The 20,627-nt window shown below is 48.2% G+C and overlaps 1 long non-coding RNA gene across 1 annotated transcript in view; it reads left to right on the top strand.

The window, feature by feature from the left end:
• LOC126991825 (uncharacterized) overlaps positions 1–6,375 on the top strand; it is a 105,783-nt gene extending 99,408 nt beyond the window's left edge. The window contains exon 3 of the long non-coding RNA XR_007745876.1: positions 5,744–6,375. This is a non-coding gene — a long non-coding RNA (uncharacterized LOC126991825). The remainder of the gene's footprint in view (positions 1–5,743) is intronic.
• The last annotated feature ends 14,252 nt before the right edge of the window (positions 6,376–20,627 follow it).

The following is a 20,627-nucleotide window of genomic DNA, read 5'->3' as shown; positions in this document are numbered from 1 at the left end:
CTTTTCTTCTTTTTTCTAGTGTTGTTGCTGTGTTTTATTTTTTATTCTTTTTTCCCTTTGTTTCGTATATATAATGTCGAAGTGCCGTCTATTCTTTGATCCTCTTCCTTCATTTTTTATCCTTTTCTTTATTTCCCTTTATGCTTTATTATCTCATTTTTTATCTGCTTATTCTTTATTGGTGTTTCTGTGGATGTTTCTTTTTTCTCTTGTTTTCTGTTTTTCGTATATTCAATGTCGACGTTCCGCCTATACTTTAATCTCCTTCCTTCTTTTGTTTTGCTTTTGTTTCCCTTATACTTTCTTACTGTAGTCTTCTTCTATAATGGTGTTTTTGCTGGACTGTTCTTCTCGTTTTCTTGTTTTTTCATTCATATATTCAATGTCGAAGTTCCACCTATTCTTGTATCTCCAACCTTCTTTTGTTTTGTTTTGATTTTCCTTATACTTTCTTATCGTAGTCTGCTTCTATTATATCGTAGCTGTTTTTTCTCTTTTCCTCTTTTTTTCGTATATTCAATGTCGATGTTTCACCAATACTTTGATCTCCTTCCTTCTTTTATTTCGCTTTCGTCTCCCTTATACTTTCTTTTCTCGCTTCTATCTCCTTATATTTTCTCGATGTCATCCTTTATTTTTCCTGTTCCCTTTTTTTTCGTATATTCAATGTCGACGCGAGTTTTCTTTTTATTTTTTATCTTTCCTTTTTTGTCAGATTTCACCGGCGGGCAAATTCCGACTCTCATATTATTGCCTCATTAGCGCTCATTATATTTATCAAACGTGCGGCTAATTTGGTTTACATGACCCATTTTCAGCACTTAGCGGTAACAGCGAAATGGCCTCTTTATGGCCCCCTCTATGCCGATACCCGGAACTATTATTATTATCGCTATTATCATTTTTATCATTATTATTATTACCGGTGTCATTCTTAAACATAACTTCCTTTAATTTATTTTCCTTATTAGTCCATTTCTTTTCTTTATTGCAGCCTTTATGCCGACGCCCAAACTATTATTATAATCACTATATCATTATTATTACTATATTTATCATTGTTATTATTGTTACTATTATCAATCGTATTCAGAACTTTCTTTCACATACTTTCATTCTTTCTCCATTTGTTTTCTTTGGCTTCAGGATCAACAACATCACCTAAAACTTGACCCATCACCATCAGTATCACTTCCATCATCACCATCACCAACATCACCATCGCCTAAAATTACCAACATCCCAAATAGTATCACCATCAACTATACATACTAACATCACCACCAGTATCACCATCACCACCATTTTCATCATCAACATCACCACCATTCATGTTTTCCTACCTATGAATACTATGACTACTCTTTATTATATTCCTCTCATTAATAAAAACCTACGCATTCTCCCACCCAACTTGTCTTAAACCTGTTCGCTTCCTACATACATTTTCTTTTATTCCTTACTCCTCTTTCGTTTTTACTTTTCCTCACACTCTCTATTGACGTCGCTTTACTACCCCGTGAATGCCATGCCACGCTATACCAAGAGGAAGAGGGGGAGGGGGAGGAGGAGGGGGAGGCTGCAGCTTAAGGATGAAAGAAAATGTATTCCGGGGCAAACGAATAAGCGAGGGGGGACTCTGAAATATATTTATGTCATTTATTCCACGTCCATCAGATCTGCGTTTCTCAAATATTTACACAGCCTCGGCTCCAGCGCGCCCGTGGATGACACCGCCCTGGAGAGAGAGAGAGCGACGAGGGTGGGAAAAGCGTAAAGAAATGGTTTATTGTTTGTGTGTGTGTGTGTGTGTGTGTGTGTGTGTGTGTGTGTGTGTGTGTGTGTGTTTTAACGTTTTGAAGAGTGTGTTTTAAGGTGTCTCGCTTTGTGTTGTGTGTCATGAAGATTGTTTTCTTTTTTTTAACCTTTTTTTTTTTTTTTACTTTTTAGCACAGTGCCCCCTTATCGCCCTTTTATTTATTTGATGTTTGTTAACTAAATCACCACACACACACACACACACACACACACACACACACACACACACACACGAGAAGGAAGCTTAGTGAACAGAGAAAAGAAAAAGTTTATGAATAAATTTGTAAGTAAATGCAACAACAAAAGCTAAGACACAGCCCCTCTCTCTCTCTCTCTCTCTCTCTCTCTCTCTCTCTCTCTCTCTCTCTCTCTCTCTCTCTCTCTCTCTCTCTCTCTCTCTCTCTCTCTCTCTCTCTCTCTCTCTCTCTCTCTCTCTCTCTCTCTCTCTCTCTCTCTCTCTCTCTCTCTCTCTCTCTCTCTCTCTCTCTCTCTCTCTCTCTCTCTCTCTCTCTCTCTCTCTCTCTCTCTCTCTCTCTCTCTCTCTCTCTCTCTCTCTCTCTCTCTCTCTCTCTCTCTCTCTCTCTCTCTCTCTCTCTCTCTCTCTCTCTCGCCCATAACACACACACACACACACACACACACACACACACACACACACACACACACACACAGCAGCAGCATCCAGCAGCAGCATCTTCTTATCTCCCGTCGTTTGTGATCGCGTCGTGTCGTGGCTGCGGCGGCAGGGAAGACAGAAGAATGCAAATTAATACTCTGAATAGAAAACTTCCTGGTCTCCCGTATTGGTGCGAGTGTGTGTGTTTGTGTGTGTTGGGAGAGGCTTTGTCCCCTTGCTCCCCTCGCCCTCTCCCCTCGCTCTCGTCCTCGCCTCCGTCGCCATCGCGGGACAGACACACCGCTCGCCGCTCCCTCACTTCGGTCAGGCGGCGCCGAGGTGACGGGCACGCGGCGGGGGACAACTTTCTCGCCGCGTCCGAAATAATCTGAGGTTACGCCGCCCTCCCTGATTGTTGCGTACAGGGGAGGGACGCGGAAGACACATGCACGCACACACACGCACACACACACACTCCTCGCGTTCATACACATACAGACGCACACGCTCACAATTTTGGTGATGTGGAGGACTAGTAGGAGGAGGAGGAGGAGAGAGGATGCAGGTCTGTGTGTGTGTGTGTGTGTGTGTGTGTGTGTGTGTGTGTGTGTGTGTTTTCCTTCGGAGTGTACGTTTCCAGAACAGCATCGGACAAACAGCCTCTTCCTTCCGTCATCCAACCTCTCCTCGCCTCCTACCCATCGACACTACATCACTTCTGCCCTTACGTTGACGCAGAGAACACGCAGAAGGCACCGCAGAAGTCATGCCAGGAGGAACTCAAGCTCCAGTCTCTCTCTAGGCCGCCTGAACGCTGGTTTCTGAGTCCCCATGAAGCTAAAGACATCGCAACACAGTATCATCCCCCCGGCCCGGCGACTCAATGGATGTATGGCTTCAAAAACTCTCTTTTTAAAATGAACATCGGGGACATATGTGTCGGTGAAAGAGCCAAAATGTTTAACAAAACCTGGGGGGGAGGGAGGATGTAGGGGACCGAGGGAGGGTGAGAGAGAAAGGGAGATGGAGGGAGAGAGGGAGGGAGGGTGTTGCTGAGAGTGAGAAGAGGAGGAGGGACACAGGAGGAGGGATGGGCTGCTTGGGAGTCCTAGTTGTCGTTTATCGTTCAGGGTTGTGCTTTAGAGGCGCCGCGGCCCCGTGTGTTACGCCGCCTGGGTGTGTGTGTTTGCTTGAAGGTCGCCACGCCGGGCCGGGCATGGGCACGCGGGGGTAGTTGTTGTTGGTGGTGGTAGTGGTGGTGATGGTGGTGGTGATGTTTCTACTGCTGTTATTTATGTTATGCTCCTGATGTTTAAATACTGGTACTATTGTTACTACTACTACTACTACTACTACTATGCTATTACTACTACAAATGCTACTTCCAATATTTGCCGTAATAACGCTTCACTTAGGACAGCATTAACATACCCACTACTACCACTACCACCATTACTTTTGAATCAATCACCACCATTACCACCACAGCAATTACCACTACCTATACCATTATCCGTCACCACTACTACCACCCCCATCACCACCACCAAAAGCGACAACGACAACGCATAACAGTATCCCTAACAGTGCTAATGCCTGACATGGTATACGACTTTCATTTTCTTCATGGCCCGGAATGAATATATTTGCATCCGTTCATTTCCCCGCGCGCCGCTAAATCATTCATTGAGTTGATCATAACCCGAGTTGATAATGTCGCGATGATGGGAAAGGCGCGTTGACACCTGCGCCATAAGGTAGTAGAGTAATAATTATTGGATCATTTGGAATACGCCTGGCCCGCCCCCCTCCCGCTGCCCCCCCCCCCTCTCCCCCCCCCTCGTGTGTTTTATTGTAGGTCATTATTTCAGGGCTATCAGCTTCCACGCGATGCTGTTTTTTCTTTTTTCTTCTTTTTTTTTTAGTGGCAAGCTTTCTCGCGTTATGATATATTTGTATGCTTGAGATTCGTTGTTGTTTAATTGGAATGGTGTTGTTGTTGTTTTTGTTATTGGTGGTGGTGATGGGGGCGTTCTTCTTGTTCTTGTTCTTCTTGTTCTTGTTCTTCTTCTTCTTCCTCTTCTTCTTTTTCTTCTTCTTCTTCTTCTCCTTTTTCTTTTCATTTCTTTTCTCTTCTTCTTCTTCTTCTTCTTCTTCTTCTTCTTCTTCTTCTTCTTTAGCTTTCCCTCATTATAATTTATTTGTATACTTGGAATTGTTATCGCTCAAGTAAAATCATATTGTTGTTTTTGTTGTTGTTATTGTTGTTTGCAGGTTTTCTCACATTAATCTATTTGTGTATATATTATGATCATTGTCGCTAATGTATAATCATGCAATTGTCGTATTTTCTATAATGTCTAAGGAAGTGAGGCATTTTTACATCATTTCACCATTTTTTTTTCATTGCTCTGTGTTCATTATTGACACACTAATGGAGGTTTTGGGGGACACTCTGTTATCTCGCTAAGCATCCAATCTGCCCATTATCTCCACCCCTTATCATCACCATCACCACCACCACCATCACCACAGCCGTCAACACCATCAACACCCCTCATCGCCATATTGTGTGTCTTAACCCTCTTCTCTCTCTCTCTCTCTCTCTCTCTCTCTCTCTCTCTCTCTCTCTCTCTCTCTCTCTCTCTCTCTCTCTCTCTCTCTCTCTCTCTCTCTCTCTCATTGTTTTCTTTTTCTTCATCTTCTAACCCTTTCTTCTCTCTTTCCTTCCTCCAGCATCCATGTCTCCTCTTTGCTGCTCATCTTTATCCTCCTTCTCTTCACCTTCTCTCTTTCTCTCTCCTCCCAGCAGCATCCCAGCGAGTACTCATCTTTCGTCTCATCTCCTAACGCTTTTTTTTATCTCTCTCTCTCTTCTGTAGCATCCATTTCTCCTACATGTTGTTCATCTCGCTCTCGTCATCTCCTATTGCTTTTCTTTTTCTCTCTTCTGTACCATTCATTTCTCTCACCCATTGTTCATCTCGTTCTCATCATCTCCAAACGCATCTTTTTCTCTTCTTCTACAGCATCCATTTCTCTTACCCATTGTTCATCTCGTTTTCGTCATCTCCTAACGCTTATCTTTCTCCCTTCTCCTGCAGCATCCAATTCTCTAACTCGTTGTTCATCGTTCTCGTCATCTCCAAACCCTTTCTTTTTTCCCTCTCCCAGCATCCATGTCTCTTATCCACGGCTCATCCTCTTCATTGCCTCCTAACCATTTTTATCTCATCGCAGCATCCACGATTCTTACAGTGTTTATCTTTTCCCTCATGTTCTAACCCATTCTTTCTCTCTCTCCCGCAGCATCCGTACCCCTCGGAGGACCAGAAGAAACAGCTGGCTCAGGACACGGGCCTAACCATCCTGCAGGTCAACAACTGGTGAGTACAGCAGCATCCTCTTGCCCCACACGAGTCATGACCTCCACTCGCGCCACGAAGGAACTCACTCACTCACGCGTTCACTCACTCACTCACTTGGACTGGAGGCGAGTATGTCCACGGTAAATATTGTCAGTACCGCCTCGCTCACTTGAATGGAAAAAAAGGACCTCCAGTACCCCCCTTCCCTCTCCCTTCTCCCCCCCTCTCCCCCTTTCCTCCTCAACCACCACCTCTCAATCTCTCCCCAAAATTTCCGTGTACTTACCAAGCGGCTGTCTGTCCGTCTGTCTGTCCGCTTGCCTGCCTTCATGTCTGTCTGTTTGTCCGTTCCCTCCCTCCCCTCCTCTCCTCTCCCTTCCCTCCCTCCAGTCCCTTCTCCACTCCTCCACCTCTTGGCGCGAGTTCAAGGTCATGATGTGGACTCTTCCTTTTTTTTTTTCTCTTTTTTTTTTTTTAGTATTAGTGTTTATTTACCGCGTGGAATTGAAAGAGCCGCGCCCCGTTTTCTATGCTGTAGCGTCCATGCACGTGCCCGGCTTCGAAGCGGGGACAAAGGGAGACTTATAAGGGACGCTACACCAAGAACAAGACCAAGAAGAAGCGAAGAGGTGGGAAGAGGGGAGGAGGGAGAGAAAAAAAAATGTCGAGAAGATTTTGTGGGTGATCTTCGTCGTGTCATTGTGCGTTAGGGCGATTGTGGAAGGGAGGGAGGAAGAGAGGGAGAGTAAAGAAAGGGAAGGGATAGAATAGAGGGTTGTAGGGAGGGAGAGCAGAAAGGATGATGGGAAGGGAAGGAAAGAGAAGGAGGGTAAGAAAGAAAAGGAAGAGAATGGATAGAATATTGAGGGTTGAAGGGAGGTAGAGCAGAAAGGATGATAGGAAGGGAAGGAGGGAGGGTAGAAGGGAGGGGCAAAGGGCAAGGGGGAGAGAGAGGGGGAGAGCAAAAAGCAGCGCAGGAAACAGTAATGAAAGAGTTGTTATGTGCTTCAGCGTCCCGCCGAGGAGCTTAATCCGGGTGGAGTGTTTGCTCGCAGCCAATTCCAGCGGCGGGCACTCGGCGGCCGACAAACAAAAGCCGCTCAGATAATGTTGTCCGCGGTGCCGTGTGCTTTTGTTATTACGCTGGCATTGTTGGGCTCTTAGTGCCTGTCGCGGCCCACGGACCTTCGCCCTTCTTCCCGCCGCCATCGCTCACGTCCCGCGCCCTTGCTATCGATTATCAGGACGTATTATTTTGGAAAGCGGCCGTCCCCAGCGAGAGGAGGCGTTGGGGTGGCCATTGACGGTCACCCAGCAGATCAGAACTAATTGCTATTGATGATTTCTGGCCGAGCGAAGATTACGCTGTAACACTTTGGCATCAACGACCGCCCGGGGGATCCTTGGGCCTTTGTGCTCCCTCCTCGGCGACGACGGAGAAAAGAGGCGGCGTGATGGAGGTGAGGCGGCGGGCTGGACTGGTGGACTGGGGCGCTAGTGGGCTTGTGGACTGGTGGGTTGCTGGGTTACAGAGAGCGGGGGTTAGGGGGGTTAAGGGGTAAGGGGGTGTAATCGTGCAGCAGCTGTCTCCATCTCACAAAGGACTCGAGCATTTCCTACTTAAGAGCATCGCCTACCGCAGCCATTAGTCTCAGTGCGTCCTTTAACCCGCGAAAGCCTCTTGAAGCGCGGCCTCTACACCACTTAAGTGCATCCCGCGGCCCTTGCGCGTATCACTTTCCGCGTCTCTTCACTTTAATTCGCTCCTGAACCTCTACCTCCTCCTTCTTCTCTTCACCCTCCTCCTCCTCCTACTCCCTGGCGTGCCCCTCCGAGCCCCGCGTCGTGTCGTGGCGGCGAGGCCCATGAGGGAAAAAGCCCCGACGAGCAATATTGGTCGTGGCGGTGTTGTTGTTGTTCCGGGGAGCGGCGGGAATAAAGGCGAGGAATGATGAACGAAGGTAATTTGAGGGTAGGCAGCGAGCGAGCGAGAGACCCGGCCCGTCCCGTCCTCGTCCTCCTCCTCCTGCCGCTGCTATCAACCCCTCTCCTCCTCCTCCTCTTCCTCCTCCTGTTCTTCCTTTCTCCACTGCCTCCTCCTCCTCCTCCTGCTATCAACCCCTCTCCTCCTCCTCCTCCTCCTCCTACTACTACTGTTCTTCCTTTCTCCACTGCCTCCTCCTCCTCCTCCTCCTCCTCTTCCTCCTCCTGTTCTTCCTTTCTCCACTGCCTCCTCCTCCTCCTGCTATCACCCCCTCTCCTCCTCCTCTTCCTCCTCTTGTTCTTCCTTTCTCCACTACCTCCTCCTCCTCCTCCACCTCTTCTCTTCTCGCCGGGACGCACTGAGGGGCGGACGAAGGGATGAAAGATCTGGAGCAATGCCGCAGAAACCTCGCCTACCACCACCACCACCACCACCTCCACCTCCACCTCCACCACCTCCACCACCACGCCTCGAAGTGATGACGCGCGGGGTGTAGGAAATGAACTGGAAGGATTTATCTGTAGAGGTACTGAGACGGATGTGAAGAAGGAGCCAGGGAGCGGAGAGAGAGAGAGAGAGAGAGAGAGAGAGAGAGAGAGAGAGAGAGAGAGAGAGAGAGAGAGAGAGAGAGAGAGAGAGAGAGAGAGAGACATAGTGATATAGAAGAGGGGGAAGAGATAGAAAGCACATAGATAGATAGAGATAGAAATAGAGAGAGAGAGAGCGAAAACGAGAGAGAGGGGCGGCTTAAGCTTTCCCGGGGAGGCAAATCCACACAATAACAGACAGACAGGAGGTCGCAGGTACTCGTGTCTGTGTTGCTCGTCCCCGAAGTGAACAAATTGACAAGCAGAGAGGTGTTCAGGCCCCCGCTTGGAACACGGGTGGCAGCGAGCCGGGATTCCGTTTTCTTTTTTGTATACACATTTTCCGGGGGTAGGCGCGCGCTCCAGAGAGAGAGTGAGAGAGAGAGAGAGAGAGGGACGAGTTTCAATATAGTATTTGGAGTGTACATATTTGGCATAGTAGCGAGTGTCGAACTGCGTGTGTCTGTGTGTGTGTGTGTGTGTGTGCGTGGAGGTATGTTATGCTGGAGGGGTGACTGGAACGCCGGACTTGACTCTAGAAACGGAAAAAGTGCAAAGTCTGTCTCTGGGGTCGGCCTGGGTGTGGTATTCGCCTTCCTTCTGAGTTGGTTCACTTTTTTTCTATTTATTTCCCTATTTTTATATCCTTCGCGTCGAGCTAGATGTCTTTAGATACGATCGTTAGGTAGTCGCATCATCCACCCCTTAACCCGGTAGCAGCGACGGGCCAAATTAGTGGCTTTACCGTGTAGCAGCGAGGGGCCAAATTTGTGCCATGATTTAACCCCCCAAAAATAGATGATGCATAAACTGATCACAAATGCGTTGATATATATTATGAAATGGTTTGTGTGAGGGATGATTTTTTCTATTTTTCTCGCTTAGAGGGACCATTAGGAAATCTGATCCCCGCTGCTACCGGGTTAATAACGTTAGATAACTCGACGCTACAATCATAAAGTCACCCCAAAAAATAGTTATGAAGTTCAAAGAAGGAAAACCCGTCGTGGATATGAACTGAAAGCCATCTCATTACATCCGCCTCACAAACTCCAAATGGCGATCCTTAACGTGGCCCGACGAAACCAAGAAACCATTAACAGGAAAAAAAAATAAAGTCGGTAACTCTGAAACCACAGCTTCGAAAAATGAAACTTTAAAGAAACAGGGAAGACCAGAGGAGCGATCTTGAAACCACGAGGGAAATAAAGGACCTGGGACATTAGCGCGGAACCTAGACCTTGAAATATCGTTCCCCCAATTCGCTTCACACGTGACCCGGGAATGAGATGATCTGGGAGCAAACATGTTATCTAGAGGCGTTTAACATAGACCAGAAACCACGAGGGAAATAAAGGACCTGAGACATTAGCGCAGAACCTAGACCTTGAAATATCGTTCCCCCAATTCGCTTCAGACGTAACCGGGAATGAGATGATCTGGAAGCAAACATGTTATCTAGAGGCGTTTAACATAGACCAGAAACCACGAGGAAATAAAGGACCTGGGACATTAGCGCAGAACCTAGACCTTGAAATATCGTTCCCCCAATTCGCTTCAGACGTAACCGGGAATGAGATGATCTGGAAGCAAACATGTTATCTAGAGGCGTTTAACATAGACCAGAAACCACGAGGGAAATAAAGGACCTGGGACATTAGCGCAGAACCTAGACCTTGAAATATCGTTCCCCCAATTCGCTTCACACGTAACTCGGGAATGAGATGATCTGGAAGCAAACATGTTATCTAGAGGCGTTTAACATAGACCAGAAACCACGAGGGAAATAAAGGACCTGAGACATTAGCGCAGAACCTAGACCTTGAAATATCGTTCCCCCAATTCGCTTCAGACGTGACCCGGGAATAAGATGATCTGGAAGCAAACATGTTATCTAGATGCGTTTAACATAGACCAGAAACCACGAGGGAAATAAAGGACCTGGGACATTAGCGCAGAACCTAGACCTTGAAATATCGTTCCCCCAATTCGCTTCACACGTGACCCGGGAATAAGATGATCTGGAAGCAAACATGTTATCTAGAGGCGTTTAACACAGACCAGAAACCACGAGGGAAATAAAGGACCTGAGACATTAGCGCAGAACCTAGACCTTGAAATATCGTTCCCCCAATTCGCTTCAGACGTAACTCGGTAATGAGAAGATGATCTGGAAGCAAACATATCTAGAGGGGTTAAATAGAGACCAGAAACGCTGACCAGGGGACTTGTGAAGGACGTTAGGGCTGCGGCATAAACTTAAGATCTCAATGGAGTGACTCTGAGACATGCAAGGGCGGCCAGGAGTAAGCAGGAGTCGTTCAGAAGCAGGGAAACTATTTACAATCCTAGTTCAATGACCAGGAGACTTGTGAAGGACGTAAGAGCCTCGGCATAAAATAAAACCTCAATGGAGTGACTTTGAGACGGGCAATGGTGGACAGGATTAAGCAAGTAGTCGTTCAGAGGCAGAGAAATTACTTGCAATCCGAATTCAGCGACCAGGGGACTTGTGAGGAACCTGTGAGGAACCTGTAAGGGACCTGGGGCTTTAATGCAGTGACTTGAGGGGCTGCAAATGTGTCCCAGGGCCGGGGAGGAGGTGACCTGAAGGCAAGGCGGGGCTCGCGGCGGTCAGGGGCCAGGAAAGGGCGCCCCGTGTGCGATGGAGCGTGCCGAGTCCTGGAACTAATGACCCAGAAACTTTCCTTCCCCTCGGCTAAGAGACGACGCTAATGGCACGGACCCCTCCCTGCCTCCTCCTTCCCCTCTCTCTCTCTCTCTCTCTCTCTCTCTCTCTCTCTCTCTCTCTCTCGTGCTCTCTGATGGATCCGATTTCTCTCTTTTGTCCATTTCTTCTTTTTTTTCATATTTGTTGCGTTCAATGTTTCTGGTGTGACGTCCTGTGTTCCTTCCATCGGTGTTCTCGACGCGACACTAATGCACCACAACGACACACACACACACACACACACACACACACACACAGGACGCGTCGCAACACAAAACAAAACAAAGCACACGCCGCCACAAAGCAGAACGCGCTACACAACACCCGACACAACACAACACATCACATCACATCACATTACACTTCACTAACCCGCCACGCCACGCCAGGCCAGGCCACCATCACCACTACCACCACTACCACTCCTCCTCCTCCTCCTCCTCCTCCTCCTCCTCCTCCCTTCGGCCCGTTCCCCGACCATCACGACCCTCAGACGCCATTCTTCGGGTCTTCAGCTCTTAGCCAAATTAAAAGTTATGTTAATGACGAAGCTTCAGCGCCAAGGAATTAAGCAATTACCCGTGAAGCGTGAGAGGGATCGACTGCCGACTTGCGGGACCCCGGACGGCCCCGCCACGGCCCCGCCAAGGCCCCGCCCCGCACCGGCTTCCCAGGGACTCGTCTTTATGAGGCTCCTGATGGGCCGAGGCGAACTTACGGACTGGGTGATGGGTGAGTCAAGTCTTCGGCGATCTCCCCAGGTGATCCTCGCTCAGGAGCCAAAACTTCCGGCTGACAGAGGAGCGAGGGAGGCGAGAAGTGCAGGGCGGCGGGGAGGGGCGCCGCGGCAGCCACCTTCCACTCTGCGTCCTTCCATAAAGTCGATGATATACATAGTTACGTCACTGGAGGCTCGTGGACGCGGCCGCTGCGGTCTGTGGGCGAGACAAAGGAGTGGAGGCGGAGGTGTTTCTTGCGTCTGGTGGAGTGTTTTTTTGGCCGGTGTGGTGGTGGTGGTGGTGGTGGTGGTGGTGAGGCGGCGTCCGTGGCTCCGTGGCTCCATGTGTCCCTTGTCGTTTCTTCTTCGTCCCTTCTTCGTCCCTCTTCGTTTCTTCTTCGTCCCTTCTTCGTCCCTTTCTCGCCTCCCTCATCGCTGTTCTCCCTCTGTGGCGTTCGGGTCTGCAGCAGGAGGAGACAGAGTTCTTTTTTTTCATGTTGGTGTGTGGGTGCTGCGTCCTGAGGTTGTTTTGCGTCCACTCTTCGTCCCTTCCTCCCGTCCTCGAGTGTCTTGCCGCCACCGTCCCTTCGCGGCCTCCTCGGGGCTGCGGCAGGAGGTGCAGTGTTTTTTTCCTGCTTTTTGTTGGCGATGCTGCGTCTTGTGGCTTCTTGTCGTCCCTCCCTGTCCCCATGCCTCCCCCCTGCGTGTCTCCCAGGGGCCGCGGCAGGGGTAAGGCGGTGTTTTGGTGCCGCCGGGGACGCAGCCAACAGCTGTAACACGCGCGCGAGGCAACACTTGCTGTTTGTTAACCAACTTTAAATTGATTGTCTTTAGTTCTTAACTCTGAAGAAATGTGAGGGGAAGGGGGAAAAGTTTTAAAAGTTCCCCCAGAGCCCCGCGCCGGACGTGCAATAAAACAAAGTAATTGGATTCAACTTTGGGGAATTTTCATTGTGCCGGGATAAAGCGGCGTGAATTGTGCACCGGCCGTCTTAACTTTGGGGAATTTTACCTCGACGAATTTTAGCGGACCTGTATTATGCTCACCTGGCAGTATTTCAGGTATTTTTGGTGCCGATAAAGGCGGGGGAAGGCGAGGCGAGGTGAGGTGTGGCGGCCAGGTGCGAGTGTGTGTGTGTGTGTGTGTGTGTGTGTGTGTGTGTGTGTGTGTGTGTGTGGATGTGAATGTATGTACGCCCTCATCTCCACACACATACACCCACCCACACAAACAAGGAAACAAACACACACACAAACACCTAAACTCACATTCTCACATTCCATTTTTGTTTGTCTGTTTTATTTTTCCCCTCCTCGCCGTGTGATATAACCTTTGTGTGTTTGTGTTTTTCCTCCTTTCTCTCTCCCTCTCTCTCTTTTCTTCCTCCATCTGCTGTCTGTTTCTTCTCGCTCTCTTTCCCCCTCGCCTCGCCTTTTTTCCCCTTTTAAGAGGAAGGAATGTTCCCAGAAAGTTTGTTAATTGAAACTGGTGGCGGCGGGACCAGACCCTTTAATTCTCCTCCTCTTGTTCCTCTTCTTTAGCTTCCTTTTGTTGCGCTTCTTGTTATTATTCGCTTCTATCTTACTCTGTTTTTCTTCTTCTTCTTCTTTTTCAACTTCATCTTTCTCCTTTTTTTCTATTTCTTCTTTGGATGTTTTTTGGGGGCGCTCCTTGTTATTATTTGCTTCTCTCTTACTCCTCTTTTTTTCATTGTTCTATATTTTTCTTTATTTTTTTGTGTTAGATTTCCCTTTAATTCTCCTCCTCTTGTTCTTCTTCTTTAGCTTCTTTTGGGCCGTTTCTAGTTATCATTTTCTTTTCTCTTACTCCTCTTTTATAACTTTTATCATATTTTGGAGGAGAAGAGGCGAGGAAGAAGAAAGCGTAGAAGAGGAACTGAAAGAAAAAAATCGAAGACAACGAAGACCAAAGACAATGAGGAGGAGGAGGAGGAGGAGAAAAAGGTAGAAATAGAAAATATAGGAGGATAAAGAAGAAGAAGAGGAGGAGGAGGAGGAGAAAAAGGTAGAAATAGAAAATATAGGAGGATAAAGAAGAAGAAGAGGAGGAGGAGGAGGAGGAGGAGGAGGAGAAAAAGGTAGAAATAGAAAATATAGGAGGATAAAGAAGAAGAAGAGGAGGAGGAGGAGGAGGAGGTGGAGAAGAGATATTACAGAAAAATGATAGGTAGAAATAGAAGACGGGATGAGAAGAAAAAAAAGGAAGGTAGAAACAGAATACATAGGAGGATAAAGAAGAGGAGGAGGAGGAGGAGGAGGAGGAGGAGGAGGAGGAGGAGAGGCAAGGAAGAAGAAAGCGTAGAAGACAGACAGGAAGGGAACTGGAGGGAGAAATTAGGAGAAGGAGAAAAAGAAGATGGAAATTGAACCCAAAGAAGAATATAAAAAAAAGGAGGAGGAAGAAGAAAAGGAGTAAAAGAAGAGGCGAGGAAGAAGGAAGACAACAAGAGGGAACTGAAGGGAATTGAAGGAAGAAAACGAAGACGAAAAGGAAGAAAAGGTAACGAGAGAGAAGGAGAAGAAGGAGAAAAAAGAAGAACGATAAAGAAGAGGAGGAGGAGGAGGAGAAGAAGAGGCGTGGAAGAAGAAAGACAAGAAGAGGAAACTGAAGGGAAGGGAGAAAATGAAGACGAAAAGGAAGAAAAGCTAATGAGAGAGAAAGAGAAGGAGAAGGAAAAGAATGACGATAAAGCAGAAGAGGAGGAGGAGGAGAAGAAGAGGCGAAGAAGAAGAAAGACAACAAGAGTAAACTGAAGGGAGAAAATGAAGACGAAAAAGAAGAAAAGATAATAAGAGAGAGAAAGAGAGAGAAGGAGAGAAAAAGAAGAACGATAAAGCAGAGGAGGAGGAGGAGGAGGAGGAGAAAGTGTACAAGAGGGAGCTGAAGGGAGGTAGATCTTCATTGTGCTAAAAGCCTATAACACCGTCTCGCCCCACTGACTAATGTTATGCATTAGACTCCACTGCTGAGGGGATTCCGGCAGCCTGGAGGAGGAGCAGGAGGAGGAGGAGGAAGAGGAGGAGGAGGAGGAGGAGGAGGAGCCACGGAACCCGAAGAACACCACCTCGATGAGTTTTTTTTTTTCTCCACTATCTTCCTCCTCCTCATTTTCTTCTTTTGCATACTTCCATCTTCTTTCATTCTCTTCGATACCCTTTTCTTCCTCAACCAATTCCTCCTCTTTCTCCTCCTCTTCATCTTTCTCCTCCTCTTCCTCATTTTCTTCTTTTCCATACTTACTTTTTTTTCATTCTCCTCGTTATCATTTTCCTCCTCAGCCAATTCCTCTTTTTCCTCCTCTTTCTCATCCTCCTCATCATCTTCATCCTTCTCTTCTCCCTTCCTCCTCTTCATCCCTCTCTTTCCCTCTTCTTTCCAGTGCCCCAAACTTTCCCGTAGTCTCCCCTCTCTTCCTTTGTTGCCTCCCTCAAGAAGTCTTTCCCTACATCTTTCCCTCCTCCTCCTCCTCCTCCTCCTCCTCCTCCTAATGATCCCCGGCACCTTCCTCATGAATTTATTAGAAAACTCCACTTATCTCCACATTAAGTCTCAACGCAAGAAACTCCCACTCAATTGAATGTAAGGCCCGGGGGAGAGAAAGAAGAGGGAGAGAGAGAGAGCGCATCTCTCTCTCTCTCTCTCTCTCTCTCTCTCTCTCTCTCTCGCTCTCTCTCTCTCTCTCTCTCTCTCTCTCTCTCTCTCTCTCTCTCTCTCTCTCTCTCTCTCTCTCTCTCTCTCTCTCTCTCTCTTCTGTCTCTCTCTCTCTCTCTCTCTCTCTCTCTCTCTCTCTCTCTCTCTCTCTCTCTCTCTCTCTCTCTCTGAAAAAAAGGGAGAGTGAGTGAGAGAGAGAGAGAGAGAGAGAGAGAGAGAGAGAGAGAGAGAGGAATACAAGGATATGTAAATCTGTCTCCAAAACCATCAACAACAACAACAACAACAACAACTACTACTACTACTACCACTACCACTACTACTACTACTACTACCACTACTACTACTACTACTACTACTACTACTACAGCGTGACCTCAGTTTTTTTCTTTTTTTCTAATTTGTCCTCAAGTCATTCACCTTCCTCTTCACCCCCCCTCCCTAACCTCTTTTTTCCCTCCCTCCTCTCTCCCTTCACCCCCCTCCTCCTCGTCCTCTTGTCCTCCTCTTCCTCTTGTGTGTCATCCTCTTTTCCTCCTCTTCCTCTTTCACCATCTCTTTCGCTTTTCATTCCCCTCTTTTTTCCTCTCCTCTCCTTCCTCTCCCTTCTTTTCCTCTACACCATCCTCCCTTCCTCTTCCACCTACCCTCCACGACTCTTCCTCTTCTCGTCTTCTTCCTCCTCTTCCTCTTGCTCTTGCTCTGGGTATTTGCAGGGATTGCTTTGAGTTATATATTAGCGCGAATAGAATCAGGCGGCCCAGCAGTCAATGAAGCAATATCGCAGAATGAGAGAGAAAAAAAATCCCTTCCCTTTCCTTTTTTCCTTTTCCTTTTTTTCCCTTTCTCTTTTTTTCCTGGACTGTCTCTGTAAATCGAGCCAAGTTTTCCCGCCATCCCATATATCTGTCCTGCCGCTGCTCCGGAAGGGAAAAAAAGGGAGAGGAGAAAGAGAAGGAGGAGAGATGAAGAGAAATGGAGGAAGGCGGAGAGCGAAGAGATAGGGTACGAAGGGCCTTGAGGAGGAGGAGAAGGAGGAGGAGAGGAAGGGAGACGGGTGGAGAGAGGAATGGAGGAAGGAGAGAAGAGGTATAAGAGGGTACGAAAGAGTGAGGAGAAAGAGGAAGAGAAGTTAATGGGAGGGAAAAAATTGGCCGGAGATGTTGTAAGGGAGAAGGGAGGAGAGGAAGGAAGGAAGAAGGGAGAGTAGTAGGGGAGAAGAAGGGGGAGAAAGGGGAGTAAGGAAGGATGAAAGAGAAGGAAATACACGTCTTTTAAGGAGGAGATGAAAGACGGAAGAAAGAGAGAGAGAAAAAAAGATAAAAAAACGAAAATACGGCAAAGAAAAGAGAAAAAAGGAGGAAAAAGAGAAGTGAAGAAGAATAAGAGAAATACATATAAAGAAGTTAAAGAAGAGAAATACAGAGAAGGAATAAAGGATAAAAAGATTTAGAAAAAGAGCGTAGTAATTAAAGGAAAGGAAACAGAAGAAGAAACAGAGAGAGAGAGTAAATAATTTTCATTGAGGCACCAGAGAAAAGAAGAAAGAAAGTTAAAGAAAAATACTTACACAACTCGACACGAAGAAGAAAAGAGAGAAGAAACACTGAAATAAAGAAATAAAGAAGAAAATATAAAAAGAAACATTTGACAAGAAGAAGAAAGAAGAAAGAAAGAAGAAAAAAACAGGACTACGAGAAAAAATGTGAGAGAGAGTGAAAAAAGAGAGAGAAAGAAGAAAGAAGATACCGCAACACGTACAAAAAAAAATGAGAAAAAAGAAAGAGAGAGAGAGTGAAAATATCTTACACCCAGAATTGAAAAAAAAAATGTCTTACGAACACCAATTAGAAGAAAAAGCAAAATAAAGAAAAACATATCGCTACACATTCCTGAGAAGAGTGAGAATAATGAGTAAGAGAAGAAGAAGAAGGAGATGGAGAGGAGAAGGAAGGAGAAAGAAGGAAGAAGAAGAAGAGGAGGAAAGAATAACGGAAACCACAAATAAAGTAAGAGGAAGAGAAAGTGAAGATAAATACAAGGAAGAAGAGAGAAGTGAAGAGAAAAAGAGGAGGAGAAAATGTGCGTTTAGGAGAGGTTACGAGAGAGAAAGGGGTTAAAACGATTCACAATTCACACAACATAAGTACGTAGATATGTATGTATTTGTGTGTGTATATACGTTAATATGTGTGTGTATGAGTATGTGTATGTATGTAAGGAATGGGAGATTGGGAAAGTGTATGCGTGTGTGGGGGTGGGGGGGTGGGGGGGGCCATGTGTGTGTTTTGGGGGATTAAAAAAAAAAAAAAAAACAGAGGCCCCATTTTGCCACCTAGCGGAGCGGCGCGGAAGGTTAATCAGGGGGCATTGTGTTCCCTCACCTGGGCCGCTTACCTGAGGGCCATATTTTCCTTAGCTTGACTGATCTCATCTCCCCCGGCAGCAGGTGTTGTCAAGGTGCGCGGCGCCGTTGATCAGGTGTTTTCCCTTGCTCTCTCTCTCTCTCTCTCTCTCTCTCGCTTTCGCTTTCTCTCTTTCATAATTGCACTTTTCTTTTCTCATTTTTTGTTCTTTCATTCATCTCCCTCCTCCTCCTCCTCCTCCTCCTCCTCCTCCTCCTCCTTTTCCCCCAGCAATTCCTCTATCTCCCCATCATCAGTTCCCTCTCTCCCTCCCTCTTTTCCTCTCCCTCTCTCCCTCCTTTCCTCCTCTCCCCACTCTCACTCTCCCCTCACTTCCATCTCCTCTCTCCCTCTTCTCTCCCTGCTCGTAATGTTGTTTCACTTTATACACTTCGCCCGCTGCTTGGATTTGATTAATTACCTCACTCACGTTATTCCCGCCGAGAGAGAGAGAGAGAGAGAGAGAGAGAGAGAGAGAGAGAGAGAGAGAGAGAGAGAGAGAGAGAGAGAGAGAGAGAGAGGGGGGGAGGGAGTATATATATATTCCATAATTCTCCATTTAGCTAAGGGAACGCAAGAAAAGGGAGTTAAAGGATTGTAGAGAATTGTTAAGAAAGAAGCAAGAGAGATAGAAAGGGAGACTGAAAGGAAGGGAGGGAAGTGGCTTAGTGAGAGAGAAAGTGAGAGAGAGAGAGAATAGAGAGCAAAAGATGGGAAGAGTAAGTTGAAAGGATGAAGGAGAGAGGGAGGGAAGGATGGAGGAAGGGTGCCAGAGAGGAGGGAGAGAGAGACAGAAATGGAGTGAGAGGGAGCGAGAGAGCGGCAGGGGGGCAGGGGCAGGGGGGCAGGCACCTTAATGTAATGGGTGGCAGGACAGTTCAGGAGCTGCGGCCGAGGTTAGAGTCCCTCTATGCAAATTTATTTAAAGTGACGAAATGGTTATCGGTTTATGCTGTGGTGGTTCTTAATACACTTGAAGGATTTAATATTAATAAAGCAAAAACGTATTAGCATATTTAAATCTCGTGGCGTCGGCGCGGCGTCCCGAGCCGTAACTTCATTCAGGTTAAGTGGGTTCCTTCTCGCATTTACACTGCTTGTAGGTAACTGGAAAATACTGGGAGATGGGCCAAGTAATATAGGGCGGCGAGGAGGAGGAGGAGGAGGAGGAGGAGGAGGAGGAGGAGGCCCCTCAGGGTAAATACATCAGCTCGCCGCGACTAAAAATCAGGTCAAGTCATCCGCGCGAGGGAAATACGAGGGACGAGGAAGAATTTGATTAACTTTGGTTTCCAACGCACTTAAACTAATTTACTCCTGACTTCTGGCTACCGAGGCTCTTTGTGACCATTTCCACGCCCGTGCCCTCCAGGAGGCGCCGAGCAGGGCCCATAGCGGCCGCCGGACGCTGGGTGCTTTGTCCCTAGCAGTTTCCAGCAGGCGGGGAGCAGGGCGGGACACGGCGGCGCGGAGGCTGCATCGGCAGCGGCATCGGCGGCGGCCAGAGACGCGCCGGTGCAGTTTATCGGCCTCAGTAAAACGCGGAACACAAACGACACTCACTGTCCGTAGAGAAAAATGAATCAGCAGGAGAGGCGGCGGCGGCGGGGGCGGCGTGTCCCGCAGGCCGCCGCAGCCCTCCTCGCCGCCGCCGCCGACGCCTCGCCCGCCATCTGGGACCCGAGATAAAGCGCATCGCCCGCGCACCGACCCTTTAATGATCAGTTGAGGGGATTAGAGTCGGTATGAAATGGGATTAAATATTATTAAATGGGGCTTAAACTAAACAAACTGGGGGATCCGGACCGCAGCAAAGGCGCGCCACGTTGGATGTGTTGAAGGGGCGTGGCGGATCACCGCGGCGGCTGATGAGGCGCCGCCGACTCTGATTGTTGCTCCTGCCGCTGCCGCGTTGGTGCCGCCGCCGCCGCCGCCGCCGCTGCTCTGGACGTGTTATTAATATGGCCTCCCCGTGGCCGCTTCTTTCCGGCGCGGGGGCGGGGCGGCAGGTGCATGGCGAGGCGGCCGGGGCGTGAGGGACAGCCGTGCAGGTTTGGGGCCGCAATACCCCAAACTTTCGTGTTTACTCACCGTCTGATTCCTCCGCTTCACCCTCGTATCTGTGCGCCTTTCAACAAAATTTACAGGCGGCGTGAAGCCCTCCTCCTGCCGCCGCCGCTCTGCCCATCAAACTTTCACTGCACGCCGCTGCCATCACCGCCGCCGGCAGAGCAAATCTGAGATATGAGCGAGGGCGGCGGAGGACAGCCTCTCTGGGTTGCCATTCCTCGCCACCAAATAACCCGCCGTATCACCATCACCTCGGGGCCGCCTTCGCCTTATCATTTATCTGCGCCAAATCACCCCCGCATCCGAGTTTTTGCGGTGAGGAGAGGGGGAGGGGGGGCGCGGATGTAGGAGATGGAGGAAAAAGAAGAAGAGCAGTAAAGGAAGGAAGGAAGAGGAGGTAAATGGGAGGAGGAGGAGGAGGCCACATGTAGGAGCGCTCTGCGGGGCGGCGATGCCTGAGGAGCGGCAGGAGTGACGGGCGAGGCGGCGAGCGTGACTGGTATTGACATGACCTAAATAGACCAGGGTTTAAGCGGGTCTGGCACATCACTGCCGCTCAGGGCAACAGGTCCCTCACTCTGCTGTAGTGCGTGTGTGGGTGTGGAGGAGAGGCGTTGGAGGGCGGCGTACTGGAGAAGGAAGAAGAAGGAGGGAGGA

This window comes from Eriocheir sinensis, unplaced genomic scaffold (assembly GCF_024679095.1).
Source record: "Eriocheir sinensis breed Jianghai 21 unplaced genomic scaffold, ASM2467909v1 Scaffold349, whole genome shotgun sequence".
Classification (NCBI taxonomy): domain Eukaryota; kingdom Metazoa; phylum Arthropoda; class Malacostraca; order Decapoda; family Varunidae; genus Eriocheir; species Eriocheir sinensis.
The sequence above is the reverse complement of the archived record's forward strand: the minus strand, read 5'-3'. Positions and strand labels throughout refer to the sequence as shown.